General features: G+C 45.8%; 1 protein-coding gene across 5 annotated transcripts in view; it reads left to right on the top strand.

Moving 5' to 3' along the window:
- Positions 1–26,500, top strand: part of ZHX3 (zinc fingers and homeoboxes 3) — a 51,725-nt gene that overhangs the window by 2,577 nt on the left and 22,648 nt on the right. For 3 of the 5 annotated variants that reach the window (XM_042800789.1, XM_042800788.1, XM_042800792.1), the window contains exon 2: positions 16,034–16,140. The exons of 1 other annotated variant lie outside the window; for it this stretch is intronic. The gene's annotated coding sequence lies outside the window, so the exon portion shown is untranslated. Of the gene's footprint in view, positions 1–15,538; positions 15,557–16,033; positions 16,141–26,500 lie in introns of those variants that run through there. One more of the 5 variants, XM_042800791.1, reaches the window with a different exon arrangement.

Below are 26,500 nucleotides of genomic sequence, written 5' to 3'. Positions count from 1 at the left end.
CCTCGGTGCGTCTCGTGCGGTGTCCGACTGTGGGGCCGTGTCCTGGAACACCCACTCGTGTTCATCCCCTCCACAGACCCGGCCGCCTGCGCCCTGCCAAATGCAGGCAGGGCGTTAGCTGCCCCAGAAAACTGTTGGGAGTGGAAACAAATAACTGAGGGTTTGAGGAAATGTGTGCAAACAAAAGATGGGAGCAGACATCCCTTGCCCTCCACCCCCATGCCACTGTCCAGCTCAGCCCCCCCCAGTTTGTGCAAGCAAACCCCCATGGGCTGCCTTGTTGCTGCCTGCTTTGCTGCAGCGGGTCCCTTGCTTCCCATCTCCTGATTTTTTTTTTTTTTTCCTTTCTGTCTTTTCCACCTGATTTGCATGTAAAAAAGTGTGAGGGAGATTCATCCAATGGAGAGGTCCTTGGTTTGCTCATGTTTAATGTAAGTTATGATCACCCTTGTTCTTGCAGGGAGCTGATGTGGCCCTGAAAAAGAGGGACTTGTTCAGGAAAACAGGAGTCCAGAGCCAGGTCCAAGTTCCCCCGACCCTGCTTGTCCTAAGAATGATTCTCCCTGTGCAGACTTTGAGGTGTCTCTCTCTTTGTGTTAGTCATCCTGGGCTCCTATTTATTTATGTTTGCAACTGAGGCATCTGTTCCAGGTGGAATGAGTCTAGTCCTGCTACAGAGGCTCATTTGGAGAAGATCCTGCTTGCTGGTGCTTGGATGGTTTTTGTGGTGAAGGTCTGCAGTGTCTCACTCTTGCAGCTGTGATGGCTTTTTGTTGAGTAGGAGAGGGGTAATGTTTCTAATTAAAAAGAAAAAAAAAACAAGTTTTGTGCTTCTCCCCTTTGTTTGTTTGGTTTTTCTCTCTTTTTTTTTTTTTTTTTTTTTTCCCCTGAACAAATGTTCTAAATAACAATGCTTAAAATGCAAATGGAGTGACTTTGCGTGAAGTGAAGTCACTCGAGAAGCTCTGGTCGGATGAGGATTGCGGTGGAGTTAGAGGAGCTGGTGATGACACATGGCACAAGAGCAGAGCCGAAGCGGTTGGGTTGTCACCAGATACACTCACAGCCATTGCAGCCGTGGCTCGTCTCTGTGTGGAGCATGTTCTCATGTGTTTCAAAGACTGTGGTTTCTCTTTCCTCTCCCCTTTTAGAGGGACACAGTGCGAGGGTACCTTCTGTTTTTTCTACGTGTATGCTAGGGTGATGTTTAACTGAACTCCTCTTTTGTCTGCATGCGGTTCACTCCTTATTCCTACTTTATTGTTATTTTTAGAAATAGAAAAAATGGAGAATGAGCCTTCTAAACTGTGTGTTCAATTGCAGTGATGGCTTTTGTGATGTTCCTCCTGCTGAAGGCGAGCGCTGCCCTCACCGCTCCAGACAGGCCCCCCATGTGTTTTAGCATTTGCTTGGGGAAAAAAATGAAATAAAAAAAGCATGGTGTTAAGGTTGCAAAAGTTTCCAAGATAGCTCCACCCAAATGCTTTTGCCCAGTAATGCTCAGAAAATCCAATCTGGGTGATGGGGCTTCACTGCCTGCTGTGCCGCTGGGCTGCTCAAGGGGAAAGGGAAGAGCTTTTTGGGTTTTTTCTTCTAATACAGAGATGCTTGAGAGGGCCATGTCAAGAATAGGGTGGGGAATGAACCCTGAAATTTGTTTGTCAGTGTCGTTAATAGAGCCTGGGTAGGACAAGTTTAAATAACGAGCACTTAAAAATTCACTGAGACAAGAGGCAGATGAATCAGTTGAAAGGGGATTCCAGGACGGGAGTTGGTTCTCTGCTATTTGTGTTGGTGTCTTTTAACTCTTCTTCTCTTGAATAGTTGTCTTGAGGTTGTTTTCAGGACTTTTTGTCCTACAGGTAGAAAGGGAATCAGTTTGCTCCCATGAGGATAAGACAGGAGCTTGGTGTGCAGGATGCTCGTGTGTGCTCTGCTCTTGTGCTTCAATAAATAAAGAGTTCTTCATGAAACTTATAAAAACTTCTCTTTTGGAAATAGGACAAGCAAATATTTATCTCCCTAAAGTGTCATGCTAGTATTGCATAAATACTTGAATGGATAGTAATTTTATTTTTCTCTGCTTTGTTTCTTTTTCAGCATATTCAATGCTTTTTCCAGTGGTGTAGAAACACACACATTAATAATTGTATGTAATCAGTCCTGTCTGTTTCTCTTCCATCTGGAAGTTTGTGCATCTCCTATGGACTCGTGCTCTACAGTGCTGTAAATCAGAAGCCATGACACATTTTTCTTTATATCCAGGTGCATATCAGAAAGCAGGGTGGGTATTTTTTGTTCTGCAGAGGAGTTCAGGTCAGTGGTGGGGTCAACTGCCTAAATCAATTTGAAAACAAAACTCACAGAATACATCAAATCTTAACAAAGATTAAAAATCTTTGTTAATCTTAAAAAATCTTAACTTCACTTTCCTGTCCTGCAGCCCCAGTCATGATGATGTTGCTGGTGTCCCTCTGGAAAGTCCAATGGTTGGGTTGTCCCACAGGTGGAGAGTGTGGTTACTGCTGAAAGCTTGTGCCCTGCTGCTTTGTTCTTCTCTCTTCCACAAATAATCAGGAATCAGTTGGTGTCTGTCTGTCTTCAGAGGGATTGAAAGTTCTTGTCTGCTCTTGTCTCCTTAAATTAAACTCTTTAGTCTTACTATTTTAAAAGTTAGGCTTGAGGTCTTCAATACTTGAACCTGTAGCTTTTTATCTCCAGATCTCCTCAGCACAGGAGTAGCAAGGGTCTTTGCTGTAGCACACCAGAGTGCTTGGAGTATATTGTATGTAAGAGGACATTCGAGATGAGATTGTCTTGGGTGCTTTTTGATGTGTAGCATATTTCATGAACTGATGTCTTGGGTCTCTGCATTAAGGATCCAATGATATCAGTGGCTCCTTGTGAAGCCTCATCCAGGCTGCAATGGCTGGAGACCTTCCTGGTGGCTCCAGGTCCTGTCTTAGGGCACTGGTAGCACATTAGCTCATGTGCTAGGCTTTTTCTTGCAGTCTGTGTCATGCCTTTTGGCTCTGGTCAACCCTGTAGAGATGGTCACCTCTAAACCAGCACCTTGAGCATGGTGCTCAGTGGCTTTGGAGACCTTGATGGGTTGGATGTGGCACCAACGGGGCTTCTTGATATGTGGATTTTTTGCAGCCCTGGCAAGATGGGTGTGTTTACTCTTTGCATTAAGGTTAATTGGGTCTTATGTGTGTTCCTACTTGTAGGGTGGTCCTCAGAGGCAATTCATCCTGAAATGTGTGCAGGTGGTTATTTGAGCCTGTTGTGTTGTGCTTTGGTTTGTTAAGCAGTATATAAATACGGACTCCTCTTCTGAAATGTATCCTGTTCTTTCTTTGCTAGGAGTCATTTCCATGTTGGAAAATACTTGAGACAAAAGGAGTGTCTCTCTTTTATAGAGGCAGAACTAATTTAAAATAAAAATCTGGGCAACCCCCCCCTCAGTTGCGCTAGCAGAGGGGAAGCAGACTTGTGGTCTGGACTCAGAGCAAGCAAATGAATCTGAATATTTCATTAAGACCATAATCCACCTGTTAGGCTCTGCTCCTCCGGTTGTGTGTGTACCCTGAAGTGCAGCGGATGTTTTAAATAGCAGCCTGTGCTCCCTGCTCCCATGTCTGGCATTTTCATGCTGCTTTACAGGCAGGAAAGATGGAGACCAAGGGTGATGTAGCAACCATTGAAAGTTTGCAGGTCCTTTGTTCTTAGCTTTTTTCCCCGCCCTGCAGTCAATGTCTGTCTCAGTGACATGGTGGTGTCCTGCTCACCCAGCCTGGGTTGGTGGTGCTGAGCTGTGTTTGCTCTGCCACGTGCTGGCACCGTTTCCGGAGGTTGGAGATTTGGCTGTGGCAATCATGGCACTGCTTATAAAAGCACTAGAAATTAAGATGCTTTGGAGGAAGCATCTTTGGAGCCAGTATACTGGCGGTTAATTGTGCAAAAACCCTCCCCAGTGAATAGTCATTGCTGTGCCCAGTGTCCAGCTGGACCTAACCCTTTCCCAATCTCCATGCTCTCCTGTTTTTGTCAGCATCCTCTTCTTGCTGGTCTGCATGTCCGGATCACAGCAAGCCCCCGATCCCATTCTGCCTTAATTCAGGAGTGCTGGCCCCACCGCCCCACAGCCCTTAGGAGGTTGGTGCTTTCCCTGGGCAGACGTCCACATCTCTGCGTGCCACCCACGGGGACCCTGCTTCTCAGACGATGCTCTCCCCAGCATCCCGCCTGGAGCTGGGCTCCTCTCACTGGGCTAAACTGGGGGCTCTGGGGGTGCCTCTGGCTGCAAAGTAAGCCTCACCACGAGCAACCCTGGTACCCTGCCTAGCCTCACTGCCAGTCCATGCCACTGCTTCATCATGGCTATTCTTTAGGCGTGATTTTTTTTTATTATTTATTTATTGTGGTTTTCAACAGGACGGTTGGAGCTCAGAGGATGGAGGTGAGAAGGTGCCCTTGCTTTCAGGGGTAACCACACCAAATAAACAGCGCTGCAACTCAAACATGAATTCCCTTGTGTGCTCAAAGCCCTGCTGTTGACAGCACTGGCCTATATGCTTGCCTAGGTGAAACGAGGTGGTAAATAGTATTTGAGATTCATGTAGCAAAATTACGGATTTCTCTGCCAGGTACCTTCAAAAGAGGGTCTCCACCAGGGACCTGCGCTTAGCTGGTAGACCTGATAGCTGGAGAACCCGGTCCTTGCCAGTGGGTGGTGTGGGCACGTGTTGCTCTGTCCCTCTCGCTCTTCTGGGGTGAAGATGAAGCCACCCGAGCCCATCAGAGCTGCTGCTGAGGCAGGGGCCATGATGGGACACGTCTGCCATCACCACCTCTGCTCCCCGCTCGGGCAAACCCCGGTTCTTACCTCAGCACGGGAGTTTTGGCACTGCTGGAGTCCTGGGCTTGGAAATGGGGGCTTATTTACCCATGCGTGGGGAGGTCTCCCTTTTTAATTACAAATGTTGGCCAAGGGGAAAAGGGTACGGTTGGTGTGAGGCGGTGGAGGATGGGGTGAACAACAGAGGTATTGATGAAAGTGGAAGCATTGCATTGCCTTCCCATAATGTCTCCTCTGAGGTGTCATTGCTGCTCTGCCCCTTAACACTCGGAAGCGCTGCCTTGTGCATCTGTTCTGCTGGGATAGAGTTTGTCAGGTCCTTGTAGGCATGAGACTTGGAAGAAAATTAAAAAAAAATATGTTGAATTTAAAATGTCATTGATTTCTTTCTTTATTTTTTTTTGGTATTTTTCTTCTAATTTAATGAATTCCCTACTGTGCTGTAAATTCCAAATGTGAATGGGAAACAATCCCACCAGTACAATAATTAGCATGTAACCAGCAGATGAAGAAAACCCAAACTGCTGAGCTGATTGGTGAATGCTGACTATTTTCCGAATTAATTTCAATAATCACATCTCCCATTAAAAAGAAGACAGGGCGGGGAGGAAGTCTTAAATTTTCCTCAAGCTCAATGTAGTGAAAAATGGTATGTGCAATGAAAAATGCAGTGTAGCTGTTCTCCATGTGATTATAAAAAAGAAATGAGGGAGGTTCTTGAAACAGAATTGTAAGTACAAAGTATTGCTAATTTTGCAACCAGGAAGCATAATTCCAGTTGCTTCTGGGGGGTGGGGAATAGAAATTGTAAGTCAAATGTCCATAATTTTATGAATGTATGTGACAGTAAATAGTCTACTGGAAGAAGACATTCCGTTGCAGTGGTGCTTTGCTGCAGAATGCAAAAATAAGTCCACTGGAGGCCATTAATAGTGAAATTTGTTTCTGTGTTTACCATGCAGCCATCCAGCTCACGAATATTTTGTTGTTGTGCTTTGAAAGGATGGATGGAAATCAGCATTTGGGAAGCGGTGATTTCAAATCATCCGGGAGCTGGGCACCCTCTTACCACGGGGATTTGTGGCTGTTTACTGCCCTGCTTGGTTTTTTTTTTTGGCCCATTCTGCCCCAAAGGTGGGTGATCAGAGAAATCCTCTCTTTGTCTTGATGCCTTCATGGTGTCATGTCCAGACAGCACCAGGAAAGATTGCCTCTGCGGAGCTGTACCTGGCAGCTGGTGTAATGCAGCACCTGAATTTACATTCAGTATTAGCAGAGATGATTTAATTTCCTATTGGTGGTTTTCCCCTCCTAGAGCAGCCTTGGTCATCCTGGCCATGGCCACCTCACCCTCAGGACTTATTTTCCAACAGCAAAGCACAGGCGATGCTGCTACCAGGTGTTGAACCAGAGCATCACTTCAGAGATGCTGTTTTATTCCAGTTTAAACTTTATTTTAGCAACATTTGCTAAGTTGTGATATAGCTCAGTGCTTGTAGGCCTGAAAATATTTCATTTAGAAATGCAGGGGATGGTCTGTGGAAACCCCAGCCCTACAGTTGCTGCTGTTAGTGTACCATGGTGTGCTGCAAAGGCAAGAAATCCCAGTGTGTTTGATGGAACAACCTTTTTATTAAGCTGTTTGCAGGATTAGGGCAATTGAAGGTGCGTGTGATGTGAAATGCTCACTCTGGCATCAAGCCAGTGATCTGATGTGTCCCCTGTTTTTGGTGTGGGGAATGAGAGTTGCCTGGGGTCACCCTGTGGTGTGACAGCCAGGAGGGAGACCAGGTCCCAGTGAGCATCCCTGGCATGTGGCTCTCCGGTCCTCTCCCTCCCAAAGGCTCAGGATATGGTGATACTGTCTGATGTTATTTAAAAAAAAAAAAAAAAAAAAAAAAGTCAGGCCAATCCAAGTGCTTTGAAACAGTATTTATTATTTTATAAATTCAAGCCCAGCGCTCTGTGGGAAGGTATGCAAGCGGATCACTACGGTATTCTCTTTGCATATTTTCCTAATGTTAGAGGCAGTCTCAAAGAAGTATTGCATTGTTTCATTTCCCCTCCACACTTCATGTTTTTCTAAAAATAAAAGCTAATGTCAACAATCCTACAATAACGAATGAGTGAACATGCACGTCCTGCACCTGATTAATTTTTTTTTTTGGTGAAAAGCAAGATTTAGCTGGTAATCACATTATGAGCTATGGGTAAAAATGTATCTTTTAAACCACCTTACTGATGGCTTTTACTTTTTTACCTTTTAAAAACGCCATTAATCAAGTTAGAGGCTGAAAATACTCTCGCAAACAGGAGACCAAGAAAAGTCACTTGAGGTGAGTAAACAAGTTGGCTTTTTTTTTTTTTTTTGTGAAAGCCAAGAAAATGGCTTGCTGCCGTTATGTGTGTTAAGGGTACCTTAAATACAGAGTCTCCTTCAGTGCTGACAGGCATCCCAAACACCTTTTATAATAAATCTCTAATTATAGCTTAGTGACTCCATAGGTTCTCTGGATCAGCTTGGGAATACTGCACCAAAAACCAGGGAGAATATTTATATTTTCTGCAACTAATGAGTGAACCAGATTTAGAGCTGGACCTGGTGAGCATGGTACATAGTGATGTATTTATAGAGTATTATAGAGTTGTGCTTGCTGCTGCATGGTACAGCTTTGGGGCTAAACTCTGCATTTTGGGAAATACTTCCTGAGTGCAATGGTGTGGATTCCTGAATCCAGACCCCAGCTGAGCTGGTTGGAAAAGGGTTCGGCTGGTGGCCAGCTCCTGCAGCCCATCACTATCTCCTGCTGTCTGACACTTGGATTAAAGCCCAGCACTCAGAACCAGGGACTTCAGTGAAAATCTCAGCTTTTTAAAGTAAAAAAAAAAAAAACAAAAAAAAAAAAAACAAACCTACAGAGCTTCGCAGTTATGGAGAAAAGCTGGAAAATGGGAGTTCTGGGGCAGAGATGGATAGGGAAATGCCTTCCTCTCACCGCCCTGTGCTAGCCTGATTATTTCCCAGTATCCCAGACCAGGAGCTGGTGCCGTGGTGTTCGGTGCTTGACTTACTGTTTCAGAAGTTGGCATGGCTAATACTGGCAAGTTGATTCTTTTCTCCTCCGTTTATTTATTTCTTCCCCCCTTCATTTTAATACCGTCTCCTGGGAGATTCCAGCTGAAATCTATTCATTGCTGAGATGTTTCTTTTCCCTCGTGCTCTGGATGCCGGGTCTGGTTTGACTGTGGTTTGTTTCTGGTGTGGAAGGGAAGAGCAGCAGGACAGAAGAGCTGTGCTTGCCGTTGGGTGTGCGTGCATACATCCCTGCAAAGATACCCTATAGGTGTTACACGCTTGCGGGCTCAGCCCCTCTTCTACAGAAACAGCAAAGCTCTCTGTCCATGCCACCGGGGCTTGCGCTCCTCCGTTGTGACCTGCTCACCCCCGGGGCTTTGATGGACCTGCCTCGCTGCGCTGCTGAGTCAGCGTGGGGTCTTATTTCCGTTAATATTTCCCTTGCAAGCTTAAGTTTGAGGTTTGTGAGTCAGCTGGTCTGATCTGATGGTCAGGGATAACAGTGGACAGCTTTCTGCTGGTGCAGAAGCTCTTGGAGAGGTCTGGCACGTGCGAAGGGATACGGAGAGACCGCAAGGACGGGGAGATGTGGGGGGGTAAAGGAGAGGAGAGCAAGACTTCCTGCTTTTTTTTTTTTGGCAGTGTTAAATGGCTAGATCGTGGACACATACCCTGTCTAGGCAAGCAAAACGTCCCAGTTCATCTGAGCTCCAAAGTCAGGCGGGACCTCCGTGGCTCTGCTCCCACCCGTGAGGTTGGGCACTGGCTGAAGAGCGCGGCGGCACTGGGGACGGCCGCTCTCCCCTGCGTTGGCAAAGCGTTTGACCTGAGGGTGCTGCCAGGGCTGAGGTTCACAGCATGGTTCCCCCCAAAATACTCAGAAATCACCAGTGAGACACTGCAAAGTCCTGAAGCTGGACCAAATCAAGTGATGATCCATCAAAGGTTCCTTCTGCTTGGTCATCAGTCCTTGAAAATCTGGATCACGTTACACTCCTGCATGAGAGGTGTTCTCCAGAATTGTGTCTAGACACTTTTTTGTTTCCTTTTTACCTTTGATGAAATCTGAGGTTCTCATGACCCTAAGAGCTGAAGTTTCTCCTAGCTGATGCTCCCAGCAAGAGCATCTTTTCTTTCTCTGGGTATTTTGACGCTCATGATAAAATAGCATGGCTTTGGCAATGCCAGTTTGGGTGCTATTTGTGTGCCAAACCCTGCTGAATACGTCTTTTATCACAGATTTGTAACAGTAGCTGTTGGAGGGGGAGCTTCATGGGAGAAGTGCTTTCAGAAGAATGCTTTTATAAAGGAACAGTGTCCTGCACAAAAAAAAAAAAAAAGTGGCTTGCAGGAATAAAAAAAAAATCCCAAGTCCAACATTTTTCTTGTGTTCATGTTGTAAAATTTGCCCATTAATTTGGGTGAATAAGGTTTTGCTTCCATTTCTAGACAATTTTGTTTGTCATCTTTGTACAAACAAGCACTGTTGTGCTCCAGGCATTTTTTGGGGGAAAAGAAAAAGGCATTAGATTCTGACTAAGAAAGGCTGAAATCCTTGTTTTGTGTAACTCTCCCCAGGCTGAGCCCCAGCCAGGTCCCTGCAGGAGCTGGGATTGGGTCCCAGCTGGCAGTTTGCTCAGACAGAGCTCGTTCGTAGTGGGAAGAGCAAACCGGGAGGACCAAAGATGGGTCCGTTCATCTGTTCCACCTAAAGTAGAAGGAGAGTTTAGGGAGAAGACAAGGCAGTAGGGTTTCTGAGCAGCAAATGTAGTAGTAAGGGAGGATGTATAGTGTCTAGGAGTGTGCTCAGCTCTTCTACCTGCTCTGGTTCCCACTGACCTTCCCGTTGTGTCCCCTGTTGAGTTATGAAGTTTCTAGTCTCTTCAAGAGTTGGGTATTTCTCAATGTCAGAAACATAAAACTTGTCCTCCCGTGCATTTGCCTTGCAATTAAAAATGCTGCTTCTTTAAAATAATATTTTTTTTTTTCATGGGAAGACCTGCTTTAAAGTTACATTGGTGTTTGAAAAGCATTTTGGGTGCTGAGTTACAGCCAACACATAAGGATGCTCTTAATGAGCGTCCCACCCCGAGGAGGAATAGCACAGCACTTTGCTCCATTTTCAGTTTTGGTTTGGATTGTCATACACTGTTCTTAAGTAGCCATTTACTCTCTTTCCCATCTCTTTGGCACAGAAACAAGAGAATAAAACATTAGTAGAGGAGTGTGATTATAATCCTGTAAAAATTGACGGAGGAATTTGGCAGTGGTAACAGCCTGTGAATGTAATACATAATATTTTATTCATTTTTTAAAATTATTAGATTTCAAACTGACAGTTTAAATGACAAATCAACTTAAAAAGATATTATGGACAGTGTAAAAACTGACAGTGTGGTTTTTCTTTGCTAACTGTGGAGTTTGCAAGGTCCGTGCACCACAAAAAAAAATAGGATCCTTTGGTTTTAGCCAAGCTGCATGTGGAAACTGAGAGCGATGAGGTCCCTTGTATTAGTAATTTGTATTATAATAGTATCGTCACTGCTGGCTCCCAGGCTTTTTTATACCTGAGTTAACAGCAGTGCTGCCTGTGCCAGAGTGCTCAGGGGAACTTACTTTTGCTTTTGTTGTCCCCTTGCTCCCATAAAGGGTTTGTGAACAGGAGCAGTAATTGCAGCTGGAAGAGGCTGGAGATCAAGGCAGAGAAACTGTCCACATGTTATTGAACGTACTGACTGTTCAGATACGTTACCCAGCATGGAAGGCAGATCCCAGGGGATTGACAGAGTTCCCCATCCCAGAATGTCCCAGCTCACAGCAGGAGCTGGAGCTAACGATGCAGAACCTTCCAGGCAGTGCAGGAATGGAGCCGCAGCTTCCCACGTCCTGCGGGATGCTGTGGGCTTGGGATTTTTGGGTGAAAGCAAAGCCAGTGCTCTTCGGTTTCAGCTGAACTGGATAATCACACAGATGATCAGAGCCCTGTTAGGTCTTGTATAAAACATGTAACAGAGTGACGATTTCTGCTCTCCAATAATAGACAGTAAAATTTAGATATTTGTGTGCCCTGCGGTCTTCAGAGCGTCCTTGTGGGCAGTGAAATGAAAATGAGAGGAGTGGGAGTCTGCTCTGTTGTCTCCTTTTCTTGGAGCGAGAAGCTGAATATCATTTGCCAAGCTTTAATGCTTGATGCTGCATATACCTCTTTTCTTGAAAATCCAACCTGAATAGGATTTTATTTTTGTAACTCTGCAATAGGAATTCTTAGGTTAATGAGAATATTCCATAATTCGTTCTCTTTGTGATGGAAAAAATTACTAAGGTAGATGTGAATTGGACCATGTCTCTATCTGCTTGTAAATTCTTGGAGATTGGGTATAAAACTCATCTCTCTCTAGCTGAAAATAAACATATGGGGGTAGATAGGTCTGTAGTGCAGAAGGCTGGGGGTAGGTGTCCTCTTCTGGTTGTGGCAGGAGAGAAGAGGATGGCTGGAGGAGGTCCAGAGAGTTGTAATGAGATTGACTGGAGGCATAAAACCACTGGTCTGAACAAACCTGTGTTGTTTGGCTCTAGATAAGAGAAGAGGGAGGGAAGAAATACATCTTCAGGTGCCTAAAAGGGCAGATGTTTGCTTTTTGCATTCACAGTGGATAGGGCAAGAGGTCATGATCCTAATATTGTAGAGAAAAAAGTTCAGATTAAATATTGGGCAATACTTTCCCTAAAAATAACAACTGGATTTGATGGTCTGAACAGCTTGTGGAACATCAGTTGTTGAAAGATGAAGATGCCTTGGAAATATTTTTCTAATATTTCTTGATGGTCATTCTTGCATGATGAAGGTGCAGTTTATTCTCCTGCAAGTGGGAGTTGTCTTGACGCGCTCCTGTGCTCCCCTCCTACAGCACTGGCATGGAGTGGTGAGGCCAGAAAGGGTTGTTTTCAGTCTAAAATAAGCAAGAGATGACAAATGATGTTCTGGGGCTTAATTTTCAGGCACTTAAAAAGATTGAAGTGACTAAAGATAATATAAGTTTGCATGTCTCTCTACAAAAGCAGGTGTTGGCTAGAACTATTTTACGTTCTTTGATTCTAAAATAGAATGTTATAGATGTTAAATTGTATGACTTGCCTCTCTCGATGATATAGCCTTTCCAGGACACTGGTTCCCTTGAGTTGGTAGAGACAGGGAGGGGGCGTGGGTGATGTTGCCTTTAGTATAGCTATTTCTTGTTAAAGAAATATCACTAAAGACAAGTTCCCAGCTCTGCGTAAATAGCAGAAAAATAGAAACAGCCGCTTTAGAGATTCTAAATGGTAGCTTGTCAGTCCTTTAATTGTACCTTGGGAATGGGAACCTTTTTAAAACGGCATCCCACGCGCAGCAGAGCCCGTGGGGCGGGATGGTCTCTGCTGGGCTGTCTCGGGAGGCCCCACGAGGCTGAGCAGCGTCTCCTCCACGCGCATCCTTTGCACGTCAGGACTGTGCTCTGCAGTGTCCTCTCTGCACTCTTTCCTCCAAGAGTCTTACCAAAGATGCCAGTCTGACACCAACTTCCCTTTTTTTTCCTGTAGGGAACAACCGTTTTATAGTCAAGAGTGGGGAGCAGATCTGTGCTGTTGATTTGCAAACAAGGTACAAAATCTTAGGCCGAGTAAGAGAATTAGTTTTTCCTTGGCCGCAGCTGTGCATCACTGCACATCACCTTTTTGTTAGATCCATGAAAATCCAGTCAGGTTTCAAGGTATAAATGAGCTTTTTGTTCTGTGGTAGGTAAGAGAGCATCTTTAATCAACTTCAAGACGCAGTGTGAGAGCTGCTAAATCATAACTTTTGTAAACTGGACTGCGATGCTCGTTGAAGGGAACCAGAAGACTTTTTTTTTTTTATGGGTGTCGGGATGCGGAGTGGCACGGTGAGGAAATTGTGCCGTATTCTTGGCTTTTGGGAAAGAAGGTCCCGTGGACCACAGGAAGGTGCCAATCTCTGCCACAGCTGGGGTCTTGCAAAGTGCCTTCATGCCTGTGCTATTTCCCAGTCCTGGGAACAGCAAGAAAAGGTGAAGCATCCCCAACAGCATCCCCTTTGGGGACCAGCAGGCAGGGGAATTATTTTTGTCTTTTTTCCGGATCATTTTCTTCTTCTTCAGCCCAACCTCTGGTGGGGAAGAGTGCCGAGAGCTGGGCTCAGGGCTGCCTCGCCTGCTTGGGTGACCATCAGGTTGAACCAGGCTTTGGTCTGCGAGGAGGTTTTGTTCTGGGACAGCCTTGTTCTCTCTCCAGCTGTTTGTTTTTTTTTTTTTTTTTTTTTTTTTTTTTTAAAAAAGACAAACCAAAAACCAAGAAGAGAGCTAACAGCTGTTGAATAAATAAATTTAAGGTAGGGTTGCCAGGTGAAAGGAAAACAGAATACACTATATTCTTGAGGCTTTGCAGCAGTTTTGACATTTAAGTGTGTAGCCCCTCAGTGGATCCCTGCACAGAGATGCTGCTGGGAGGCTCGTGTTTCTTCCTCCCTTTTCATGAGCCTGCTGTCCCAGCTGGTTCAGGTGTTACGTTTTTAAATCCCCAGGTATATGAGGATGATTTATTCTCTGTGTTGACTCTCATATTTGGGGAATATACTCTCTGTTCTTGAACTGTTTACAGGGTTAGAGCTGCTCAGTCAAGCTTGATGAAACCATAAGACTTGGAAAGGATGGCAATGGGATGGTAACGATGATCAGAGGCTCTGGCAGCCAGAGGAAATCCCAGGGGCAGAGGGACCCGAGTGTATCGTGGCTATCAGATGCTGGGATTTTAATATCTGAAGGAAGTTAGGAAAAAAAAAGCATGCCTTGGTTGTCCTTGTTGCTATTCCAGTTTCAGTGATAAGCAGCTGACGTGTTTGCAAGCGCTACTCGGAGGAAACCCCAACCCCTGCCCCCTTGCCCTATCTCTCTCCTATATCAATTTACTTGAAGCAGCAACTTCAGGCAATTCAGGGAGGAGCTGCCAGGGTAATAGTGGCTCATGGTGCCAAATTTGCAGGGGGCTTGCTCCATATTTCAGAACAAGGTTTTGGGAAACTCAGATTTTTCTCTGTCTCCAGCTTAAGTTTCTATTTAAACCACCTTTAATTTCAGAAAGCGCGAAGCCACTCAGACTGTTGTGATCAAGGTCACTCTTAATTTAGGTACTCCAAGGATCGCGAAATCTTGTCTGTTAGAATCTTAGCCATATGTTGAATCCCTAAAGGATTGTGTGAATGATATTAAACCTACCATAGCAGAGAGAGCTCATATAATACAGCAAGAGGACCAGTAATGTTATTGAAGGAGGAATGAGAGATAAGCAGCTGGGGCTGTGCTGTTATCACTTCATTTGGGAGACTGTAGTGTTGTGCAAGTTGTTACAGGACATTTACACAAATAACTGGAATAAAAACCCACTCCATCAGCAGTCTAATATTTGTTTCTTATTGTATGTTAAACTTTTTCTGGCGTAGAAAAGGTTGTCACCTGTTATGTCAAGGTCCCAGCATTCAACACTGCGATCTTTCCAAGTGTGTTGAAACCTAATTGGTTCAGAATAAGCCTTCCCTTCATCTTAGGGGAGAAAAAAAAAGCAAGGAAAAAAAGAAAAAGCTGTGGCATCTAGCAGTCATTTAAATCATTTTTTTGTTGTTGTTCTCTGAACTCTTGTGATTTGCCAGACTTGGGGCTGAATTTCCCCCCAGTTTTGTGCTCACTTTGCATTTCCTGTGAATTAAATTGGGAAAATAATATGCATCAAATAACATATAGCAAATAACATATAGCAACCAGCACCATGGGTCTGGGGGGAGCTCTGTCCAAGTGTGGCTTTGCAGAAGGAAGCGTTGGGACACCTGAGTACTCAGCGAGAGAAAACCTTCATGCATCCTTCAACACTTGTCCAATTCCTTTTCCTTTTCTTTTTTTTTTTTTTTTTTTCCCCCCCCTTTTTTTAACTCCTGCTGGGGTTTGGTCTGTGCTATTACAGCCAGAGTGGATGCTTCTTGTCTGCAGGATTTTGGATGAGGTCGGGGAGCACCTTCCCACGTTGCAATGCATCTGTGCTAGTTATTTGGTTAAATGTCTCCATACCGCTTATTTATTTTAGTCAAAGAAACTAACTGGTGGTATGCAAAGGGTATGGTCAGCAGGATCCAACCTGAGAAGCAGACCAGCAGGGCTTTGGCAGAGGACTTCAGCCTGAGCACACACGCTGGCTGAGGCACAGGGACACTTGGGACATGCTGCTGGGGGAGGAGAACCTGTCACTGGCCATGCTCGGGCAGGAGCAGCAAACAAACGTGAATTTTCCCTTCCTCTGGAATCACAACAGAATTTTTCTTATTTTTCATCCTTATTACGAGCTCTGGCTCACCTTTTTCCAGGGTGACTCTTTGTTTTTCAGTACGCTGTTTTCTCCCCCGGTCTGAACTTAATCCCAGAAATCCACTTGGCTGGTTATCCCTTTAGACAGTTAAGTTTAGAAATTATGAAATACATCAGGCTGGCTCTGCTGCTTCTCCGTGGATGAGGGAAGAGGGAGTGGATGGCAGCAGAGGAAAATGGAGGGCAGAGAGGAAGCCCACAGCTACAAGCAGAGCTGTAGGTTATATATAGCTGCAGGCTGTGGCGGTGTCGGCCAGGGTGCTGTGATTGCTTCTTTAAATATGTTCTCGGCCACTGAGGTTTCCAGTCCTGTTAACGAACGGAGCCCATGAGCCGAGAGCTGGGGAGCAGCGTCCCTCGTTTCCAGCATGCCACAGCTGGGAAGTTTTTGCTTTTACTGGGTTGAGAGCAGAGCAGTTGGGTGCTTGGTGATTAATTCAGCGAACTTAGTTAACTTCTGATAAATGATGTTTTTGCTCATTGAGTGGAAAGAAAAAAAATCAGAGATGTGTGTTTTGGGATGCTTTGGTGGGGATGTACTGTGGGGGAGCACGGCAGGGTGGATAGCATGAGCTGGAAGACACCTAAAACTGATCGGTGTTTTATTTTTACTTTGAGCCTTTACTAACCACAGGTCGCCTTTTCCTGCAGAGGTGCAGCAGTAATTTTTTGATGTAACGTCTTCTCTTGCAGCCCTGAATCCCGGCGCAGCTGAGGCGACTGCAGGCACTTCAAAGATGCGCGCGAGCGCGGAGGAGGAGCTGGAGAAGGACAGGCCAAGGTCGTGGTCCCTCGCGCAGGTAGGCTGCCGCTGCCGCCTCGGGCTGCCTGTGCAGTGCTTCCGTCTTCTGGCACGTGGGCAGAGAAATTTGGCATATTTCAGCGTGTTGCAGGATTCTCCTACAAAGGCTGTTCTGGCCCGAGGGCTGAAATGAGTGCTCATGGTTTGTTCTGTTAACCTTTGAGCCCTGCTATGCTCCATGGTTGGTACACTTGGGTTATACTCTCAGAACTCTGAGAATGGGGCAATTTTTTTTTTTGCTTCCAAACATCACACCTTGAACAGGACAGAGTTCAGATGTCCTGTGTATTTGTACTCTTCTCCTGGCTGGTATTTCTCTATGCTAGACTACTGATTTATTTTTTACCCCACCCCCTAAGAAGCCATATAACTTAATAAATGTTCTTCTGTCCCGTTTGTGGATGAGGGGTTAGGAGATCGATGCGTTTTCCCCTTGGCTTCTGTGGATGGAAGAAGTGTGCTTGGAAGTAGGACTCCAGTTTTCCATTACGCTGTTCCAGGTTTTTGTAGAAGCAATTGGGTCTCATACCAGAGCAAAGCCGTTTTATTTGTAAGAAACGAAGCTCTATGGTTAAGCCTTAGTGAGCAGACTGGCAGGGAATTCATTGACCCAGCTCATGGCTGTGTGATAAATGACAGTGTCCCCATGGAAATGGGAATTTTCAAACCCTCGAGTGATTTCTACCCAGCTTGTGGCATGCCTGAAGTCTGCTTTTTAGACATGGTTCTAGACTTTATTAAGTAATTGGTGTTGGGAGTACAACAACTGGACTGATGCTGTTTGCTGTAGCTTTCCTGACACACTTCCAGTTCTGCAGGCTAAATCCAGTCTGTTAAACTGGTAGGAATAAACTGATGGACCCTGCTGTAGCACATGATGTGCTGGGATCCACATGCACCCTCAGCCTCCTGAGAGCTGTCCTCCTTGAAGCTGCCTCAATTCACTGCACCCGAAGTGGATCCTCAAATATCTTATAGCAGTAATCTTGCAAACGCAGTGAATGTTGTTGCTTTCTGGGTTGTCTTACCATTACAGATGGAGAATTCAGCAGGAGGAATAGGGTAAAGCTTTTGTACCTTCACTCTGACTTGGTAAACAGAGTCACAGTCTCTTGGGAAGGCAAGTAGAGAGAAGGGAATTAAATTTTGTATTTGCCACTGAAAGACAGTAATAATGTATTTGGATGCTTGGTGTGGAAGGTCAGCGGATAAGTGGGAAGGACTCCTTTGTGTTACATCTGCAGAAAATAATGTAATTTATTACTCAAAGGCTTGCACCCAGAGACAGACCATGGCATTGTAGCAACATGTGTCATCCTCCCTGCCTGCTCGCGGTCCTGCACTGTCACACAAAGGCTTTCCAATATCTTCTTAGGGAGCTTAAAGAGCCGAACTCGGGTTTTCTGCTCTAGGACTTGGACCCTTTCTCTCCACTCCTCCTTTCCCCCAACCCCCTTCTGGTGTCCTCTCCCGTCCAATTCATTTGTTTTTAAAATGATTGTGCTATTGTGTGCATCAATATGCACATAGCCTGTCTTGTTTTTCTTTTGGACTGAAAGTGGAAAGCAAATCTGTTTATGGTTTTGGTGAGCTAATTCTTCCCCACCCTAGATTTTTAAATAGACTCTTTCTTTACCAAGCTTGCAGGTCTTGCAGGATGTATTGAAGTAATGGGAAAAATATGTTGTGTGTTAACCTTCCTTTTTTGTAAAACTGTTTACAACACCCTTTTCCTAGCAGTGCATTTGGGAAATGCATATCTGGATGCTGTAGCAAGTAGAAGACTTTGAAATAAGAAAATGGGAATTTAATGTATTCGGGGAGGAAATGTTTTGTGTTTTCAACTTTCAGCGCTTGGACTGTAGAGCAAAATCTAGTGAACTGCGTTTAGTTGTCCCTTCAATTATTTAACTTCCCCTCCTGCAAACCCCAGTTCTCAGGCTCGGCTGTTCCCTGGGCTGCCTGGTGCCTTCAGACAGGCTCATTCAGAGCCACTGTTGACTTGGACCTTACAGATGAAGGTAAGAGCAGTGAGGAATGCTCTTGGCCTGTAAATAGTCTGTTGGATAAAGTGCTCGGTATGTCACTGGTGTGTTGGAAATGTTATTTTTACCTCTTGATTTCATCCTTCCTACGAATCAATCCTAGACCTGCCTGGTTAGGTTAACAACCTTTTTTACATCCTTGTGGAGGTCTGCAGAGTGCAGTCCTGCTTTGTACGCAGAATTTTCACCAGGGTGTTCTGGCTGCTGGTGGGACAGAGCTTATCTCTGCTATGGGAGCACTAGAAAAGCCCCAGGGACACCAGTGTCCGCGATGTCCGGCCGGTGGCTTGGCTGCCAGCACTTGTGCAGGAGCTCTCCTACAGCCTGCCTGCCCCACTGCTGCACCTCCTCTCCTCAAAACCTGGCTATTATTTATTTGTACTGTAAAACGATGAGCTGCTTGTGACTGGTCATGGGGTGGGAGCTCTGTGTGGAGGTGGCCATTACATGTTCAAATGCATTTCTCCAGCCCAAGCTTTGTAGGGCAGATGTTGGCTTGGCTTGAGGCCTCTGGTTACTCGTGGAACATAAATAAGCAGGGGTAGGATTTCAAAGCAAGCAAATTTTTGACATAGTTGATGTCACGCTTCTTCAGCCCTGTGTTTAAGGCCCATGGATCTGGAGGCCCACAGTTGCTAGTTTGGTCTTGTTGCTAATAACCTACTGGAGGTGCTTCTGCTGAGCTGGTTGTTGCACAGGGCTGAGGGGTTCATCCCGGTCAGATGGTGTGGTTGTATTGAAGACAGGATCCATGGCATGAGAAGTGTGTGGTGCTTTGACAAAACTGGGTGTTCTGCATGAAATCTCTGGTCCCAGCTACGGCATTGAACGTGTTCCTCACTGGGGTTTATGGTCGGGTGTTGTGGAGTGACAGCAAGGTCTTCTGGTGAGTAGCTTTAAAGCAAAAAGGGTTGGGGTAGGGTTATCGTGCTCATATGACTGACATCAGCTCTTCCACCGAACAGCTGCCTCTGCTCTGCCAGTAAAGAAGAGATGAGGAAAAGACATATTTAATTTCCCCACCCTGAGAGAGAAATTTTTTCTGAGAGCAAATGTTCACCTGCAAATCTACAACAGAGGGCAAAGAATTCCCCGCTCAAATGCTTTGCAAAACAGAATTGTCCTTTATTCCTTTTATTTGGTAGTGTTTGGTTTTGGTTTTTTGGTGTTTTTTTGTTTGTTTTTTTTTTTTTTTTCCTGTAAGAAAGTCTTTAATGGAGGCAGAGTTCTCTTTCTTTTTCTTCTCTCTTCCTGTTGAGCTGATGGAGTTTGGTGCTCCCTAGGAAGGTGATGGTTAAAGGTTAGCACCAAACAATGCTCATCGTTCCCCAACGAGGTGGCCGTAGCCCTGAGCATGGAGCTGTGAAGCTGTTCTGGGATCTGAATGAAGTGGTCTACCTCTGTTTTCATTTTCATATCTCCCCAGTTAATACGTCTAACTGTAAAGTTTTCCCAACTTGCAGCTCAGCTGTTTTCCTGATGCCCTTGCAACCCTTTCCCTTATCCTTCCCTTCCTACTCTTATGGGCCTATCTGCTTGGGACATGTATACAATATCAATGTGACAAATTAAATTGCTTGTACACAGAAAGATGAGGCCACTGGGTGCTTAACACTGCATAAACCTCTTGGCTAGACCCGTGCTAACTGTTTTGACTACCCACCCCCCCCCGTCCCCCATGCAGCCCATGTTGTATTGCATGAAGGGCGAACTCCATCCTCCATGGCCCTTTCCAAGCCTACTGCCCAACACTTTCACTGTTTGTCATCAACTGAGAATTATCTGAGCACTCTAGATATCCATGGACGTGGTTTGATTGTCTGTTGTATTAAAAATTGCATGTGTTTATCATATTTGGGTTTTGATGTTCCTGTTTGCACGTGCATGGGCTTCTCCCCGTGCCGGAGGTCAGAGGGGTTTGGGATGTGGAGCAGTGCTGCAGCCTGGGCTCTGCTGTTCCTCCGTGCTCTGTGTGCGAGGTGAGCTGCCCCCCAGGAAGGCATTGGGGTACATGGGGAGGTGGCATTGCTGGGGTGCCAACAGCAGCTGTCCCCATCCCGCAGACTCTCAGGAGCCACCAGCGTGGATGTCACCAAGATGCCTTCAACCAGCCCCACCTGGTGAGGGTAACCTGAGGGTATGGAAGGCTCCTGCGAAGGCCATTTCTAGTTTCTGTGAATGGATTGGGGTATGCTGAGAGATGCTGTAGGCAGATTTTCTTTAGGAAGGCAAAGAACTGTGGCGTGGCCCCATGGGTGAAGTGCATTCGGGTGTTTCTGTAGCAACACAAACTGATGACACACCAGGTCAAGGAGAGGCCTTGTGTGAAGGGAAAGGCTTTTTGATGTTTGGCTCACTGCTAAGGCTGCGATACTCTGTTTCATCCAGAGGTATTTATGAATGAAGATGCAAATCCAAGGTGAAACTGGGGAACGGGTAAGCTCTTGCTCACTGGAGGCCACCCTTCAAAACAAAGTGATTAACTGCAGAGGAAAAGCACCTCCTTATCTCCCAGCTTGATCTGGAACCTTACAAGCACTTTGGTGGTTCAGCTGTCTGCAGCCCTCGGGGAGTTGTCTGTTCCAGCACTCAGAACATGCTGCAAGTTTTATTTTATTTCCAAAACAATCCTTTGAGCATGTTGAGCTGGAAGGGAAACTTGTAATAGTCCTCTGTGCGATATAATTCAGCGTAATCTCTTGGTAGTGCTTTTGAATGTAAACTGGGAGGGTTTCTGACTAAAGGTGACCCATTAAAAGGACAGTCTGATAAATAACTAGAGTGCGGACTCACAAGTCCTGGGTTCAATTAGTTGCTTTGCTATAGCTTCCTGTGACCGTGGGTGAGTTATTTAAAATTGCTCTGTGCCTCATTGCCCTTTCTGTAACATGCTGGTGACAGCATTTCCCTTCCAGCCAGGAGCTGTGGCATTGGGAAAGGCGGTCTGTACCCTTTTGCATAGCCAGTGTGTGAAGAACCTGGATGGAATAGAAAGCATGACCATCTCATGGGCCTTTCTCCCGTTTCTTTGGGAAAACAGAACAGGATGATCTGTTTAAATGGTTTTATAGGTGCCCAGAGAATATGCTCTCTGAGATCCTGGGGCTCCCTGCATAACTGCAGACATGCGCTAGCAAGGTGGTTGCTCCTTGAGCTGAGAAGCCTTCCTTAGCATTGTTTTCAGTTCTTTCTTTAGCTTTAAATCAACGGCCAGTTTGGGTAGAGCAGGTTTCTTGTGCTCTTTTGGCTTCAGCATTAATTTTTCCTTTAATGTGTTCTTCTGCGTTTGCGCCTGTGTTGCTTTTCTGCTTTAAACCTGGGTGGATGCTAGGGAGAGGTGATGGCTTTGTGAATAAAGGTGCTGCTGGCCCACTGCAGCATGTGGACGTACCTCAGGCAGGTTGTTCCATCTCTCCCTGCTTTGGTTTCCTCCTTTACAGTGGGGGGTAACTGTGCTGACACCCCCCCCCCGCTCCCCCCTTTTACCACTTCCTAAATGTCAAGAGAGGCTTTCCAGCATAGCTGAAATGTGCTGAAACCTCCTGGTTGGAAAGGCAGACAAGTGGGAGGGGCAAGGGATTTGCTGGCTCCTGCACTGTGATGTGAAAATTCCTTGCCATTCCCATGGGATAAGGCCAAGAGAATCCTCCATGTGACAGACATAGCCAGGTGCCAGCAGGAGCTGCCTCCAGATACCTGCGTTTCAGGTGCAGCAGAGCTGCAGGAGTGATGCTAAACCGCTGTTACAACCCAGACTGGGAGCCCAGGGAGCTGTAAAGGTTCTGTGATCTCCTTGGGTTAAATTAAGGTGAAATGACACCAAACGACCAGTTAAAATATTTTGCTTGCGATAGAAACTTAAACTTGGAAAAGGATAGTAGGCAATGTGGTCTCCTATTGATAAATCTGTAAGAAAGAAAAGAAAGGAAAGGAAAGGACAGAAAGAGAGGAAAAGAGTCTGGTTCACCACCCAGGTTCCAGCATCGTCTCAGGTCTGGTTATCTTGGATGGTGGGTGCACACATAAGTTTTCTGTCGCCTTTTAAGTTAATCTTACCAGCTGATTAGCATAGTAGACAGAGAGGCAGGTATGCCACAAACACATTTCCATGAGAGACGAGGAAAGGGTGGAGCATGGGTTCTGCCCATGCATCGAGGGGGGATGAGGTGCACCAACCGCCTTGTTCAATTGAGTCAGTGGTCTTGCCTTCCTGCCCCCCCCACCCTTTTTTTTTTTCCTCAGTTTTTGCTTAGGTCCATCTGGTGCTGGTTATTTATCTCTCTTATCAGTCTCTTTCCCCAAACATACAGTTTCAGTCAAGCTACTTTCCTTCTTTTGAGGCTTATCTAAGGAATTTGGCACTACAGCAGCAGGGAAGTGGAGCTCTGCACCCTTCAATACACTCCGCTCTTCCCTGGGCTGCATTGCTGAGAGTAATCACAAAGGCCCCAGCTTGTCCTAGAGGCTTTCTGTGTCGATGAACATTCGAGGCATTGATTCCTTCAGTTCCTTACAACCTCCTTTGTCCTGATGGCATGCAGCCCCTCTTCCCTCTGCTAGAGCCTGATGGTCTGTCCGGGCCTGGATCTGGGAGAGCCGCTGCCATGAGACCCCCGCTCTGTGCCAGCGACCGAGCTCCAGCCGGTGTGGGATGCTGTGGGGTAGATAGAAACGAGCATCTTTGAGATGTGGCAGAAGATCAGGCCTCGTGGTGTTTGTGGGTGGGCAAAAGTGATCCTGGGGAATATCTGACTCTCAGAAATAAAGACAGGTATCTGTATTTCCCTCTGGTCATACAGTTGGGTTCAATGGCTTGTGCGGGGTGTTGAGAAGCACACCAAAGCAACTTAGAAGCAGAGTGTAAATTGGGGCCAGCTCTTTCATCGTTGGTGTGAATATCTGTTGTATGAAATTTTTATCACCTGTGCAAGAAGCATAGCCCAACAGTTGGAAAAATCCATCCCTTTTGGACAGAACCTTTGCTTTCGTTTTGTTCTGCCCTTCCCAAAACCCCAACTGCTTTCCCCTGCAAGGTATCTTGAGTTATTTAATAATATGGGAGGTGGGATGCTGTGAGGCTGGGCAGCTGGCAGCGTGTGCTGTCTGGGGCAGGTAACAGGTTGGGGCTGCTTCTAGACTGGGGCTTTGTAAACCTCAGACTTCAGGTAAGTCTGCCAGCTATTCCCTTAGACCCTGTCTCTAGACTCTGTAGCTGGGAACCCTCCCATAGTAAAACTGTGTTTTGAACAGCAGGACTAACTCTGGTGAAAGGGAAGAAATCAAACTGTATAGGGGATGTGGTGTCTTCAAGCACTTATCCTGTATAACCTACTTCTTTTCCCCTAGTGTGGTTTGTGTGATCCTTATGCTGGGACAATGCATATTTAAAGCTGTAGACTTTTCCCTAAGTTGTGGGTCTTTTAATTGTTCAAGCCGCTTTGTGCACTGGGGAGGGTGAACTCCAGGCTGCCGTGCATGTGTGTGTGGAAGTTCACACGGATGTGTGGCTTCTGAGAGCCTTCAGAGTTGGCTCTTGGAGGATCCTAAGAGGAGATGCTATGGGGAGGGGCTCAGCAAGCATCCCTTGAGGAGAACTAAAATGCCATGGAAGTAAAAGTAACTGCTGGCAGAAGAAAGGAGGGATGAGAAAATGCCAGGCAATGAGGGTTAGCAGCAATTTCCTAACACAGGTGGTCCCTGGTGAATGATTTCAGAACACCTGTATGATCTAGGGGCCAGCAAGTGGTGTGTTGCTCACTGTAACTTGAATATCCTCCTACAAGCAAGGCTTGGCCAGGGGGGAGTTGCAGTCCTGTGGGACATTGCCCAAGATGGCAACTTGTGTAACCTAAAAGGTGAGGGTATCTTCTTCGCTAGCAGCTTTTCACCACTCAGCAGCACTTGCCAGGTGGCAATGAGACTTGTGCCTGATTTTAGAAGGCGGGGAGAGGGTGAAGGGTACAGATAGGAGCAGCTGGCCCTGAATTTTGGGTGCTGCCCCTGGCGATTGCTGAATCCTTCTGATACAAAAGCAGGTGGTCTAGCAGAACCTTAAAAAGAGTGACAGTATACCTCTTTGGTGCTTTGAGCATTGCTGCAAACCAATTTCCCAGCTGTCGCTGGAAGGTATGTACAGTTTTACAGTGTTAATCCAGGGAGAATTTGCTTAACGAACCCTCTTGCTCAGCTGCTCTGACTGATCCTGGCCACTTGGGTAAGCAGCTTGACGCAAGGATTCGTGTGATTGATCTGAAGAGCATTAGCCTTGCGGAGTTTCACTGCAAAGTTACCTTGTCTGCTTCTGACTTCACTGGGGATGAGTCCTGCAGACTGGGAACACTTCTTCCCCTCGCACCTCTGACACTGCAGATATCTATTCACTTAATCTTCTGTTGGTGGGTGATCATGGCTTGTGTATGGAGGGAGTTCCTGCTGTCCTGAGCTTTACCCAGTGTGACACACTCATTTTAGCGCAATATTGTTGAGATGCTTCCAAGTCTGCTCTCTCCCAGCCCGAGGAAGAAAGCACGTATCTGGAGGACCATGTTCTAACATGACTACAAAATGAAAGTCTCCATCATGCCATTTCCAAGCCCCTGAGCCAGCCGGTCATCCCCATTCCTGTATTTGCAGACTGCCTGCTGACACAGCATAAATGTTATTTTTACATTATCATCCCCTGTGCTGACTCCTCCTGCAGTTCAGTTTATCCTGCTGTTTTGTTAGTTATGTTAAATAGAGTTAATAATGTATACTGTGCCATTCACCCTAATGATGATGATGATGATGCATGTTTTAGACTGGTGTAATGAGACCAGCCTTCATTTCTTTCTGAAAAAGGAGGAGAAAGTCTTGATTTCTGTTTCTCTGAGGTTATAACATAGGCTGTGATGCTTTTTGTGGTGTAAATCAGGAATGTTTCTGTAATCTCTGGTACACTTTGCAATGAGAACTTTTCCCTGTTCAGTTGAAGGGCTGGGAAATTTTAGGCTCCTGAAAGACAGCTTTTCTCCAAAGCCTTCAAGTTAAATCAGCTCTAACGAAATGAGAGCCTTCCAATAGGCAAACTGATTTATTTTTTTTTATTGACTCTTATTTCATTTCATTCCTTGGTTATTCCCTTAATTCCATGGAGGGATGTTGTTCCCATTCTGCTAGTCCTGTACCCAGCCTTGTCTAACTCACATAATAGTTTAAGAATGGTGGGATGATTTTGAGAGGGCAAAATGCAGCAGTCGGCTCTCTTTTAAGAAGCATAATGATAGAAAACAGTCACAAATCCTTTCCCTGTTTTCTCCTGTCACTCCCCTTTATGTCACCTGTCTGCATGTCTGATTTGGGCAAATAAAGCAGCTATTAGTGATCTCTATTTGCTGTTGTCACAGCAAGGGCCAAAAAATCCTGGGACCTGTCTACATTTATGGCTTGTTTCTTTTTCTCCCTTTTTTTTTTTTTTTTTTTTGAGCAATTCATCTGGAATTTTAAAAGAGTATTACTCAACGGTCTCTGCAAATTACATAAGTGGCCAGAAAGCTGTTTTGTACCCATGCAGCAGAAGGCTCTAGGAAACATCTCTGTGCTGATAGGCAGCTTTGCCCACCTGGTGAAGAACTGATGGAAGCTCTTTGCTGGGAGTGGGGGGTTGGCCCAGATGTCCTTCAGCAGTCCCTCCCAGCTTGAGTTGTATGTTTTTGTGGCACCCACAAAAGCCCAAATAGGCCACAGCCTTAATTCTGCAAAGGGAGCTGCGCAGAGCTCTTTGGAAAAAAAAGGGGTGTCATTACTTCAAGCTGAGCCAGACACCCACTGGTGGGGACGCGACCGAGGTTTCTACCACGTGGGCTGAGAATATGGGAGCAAGACCCAAACGGAGGTGGCAGGAGCTCTTGGGGTTGGACATCGCTGTCACAACCCAGAGCTGCCGCTGTCCTCTGCAGGCCTGTCCTAAGCAGGCAGTGAGGTGGTAGCAAGCCTCTTTGCACTTGTATGAACATAAAAAATATTCAGAAAACTCATCTAATACAGCTGTTGGAGACGTACCAGTAGCTTCACACCTGGCTGCATGCAGGAAAAGTGGGGCTTTCCTTGGGTTATAATGTCTATGGGTGTATTTTTGAATCCTATGGCCAAGACCTGAAGATAGGTTCAGTATGGCTTGGCAGTAATTGGGCAGTATTTGCATAATGATAGTAATTTCCTTGTTCTTATTTCCTAAATTTGGTTTACAAGACCATGCTGCAATGTGACTTAAAGCTGTAAGTATTTGTCTCTGTTGGCAGTTGGAAATGTAGTATTAGCTGTGACTCTTTACAG

The sequence above is a fragment of the Tyto alba genome, unplaced genomic scaffold, assembly GCF_018691265.1.
Source record: "Tyto alba isolate M040663 unplaced genomic scaffold, T.alba_DEE_v4.0 Super-Scaffold_33, whole genome shotgun sequence".
Classification (NCBI taxonomy): Eukaryota; Metazoa; Chordata; class Aves; order Strigiformes; family Tytonidae; genus Tyto; species Tyto alba.
This window is presented reverse-complemented; position numbering and strand designations above follow the sequence as displayed.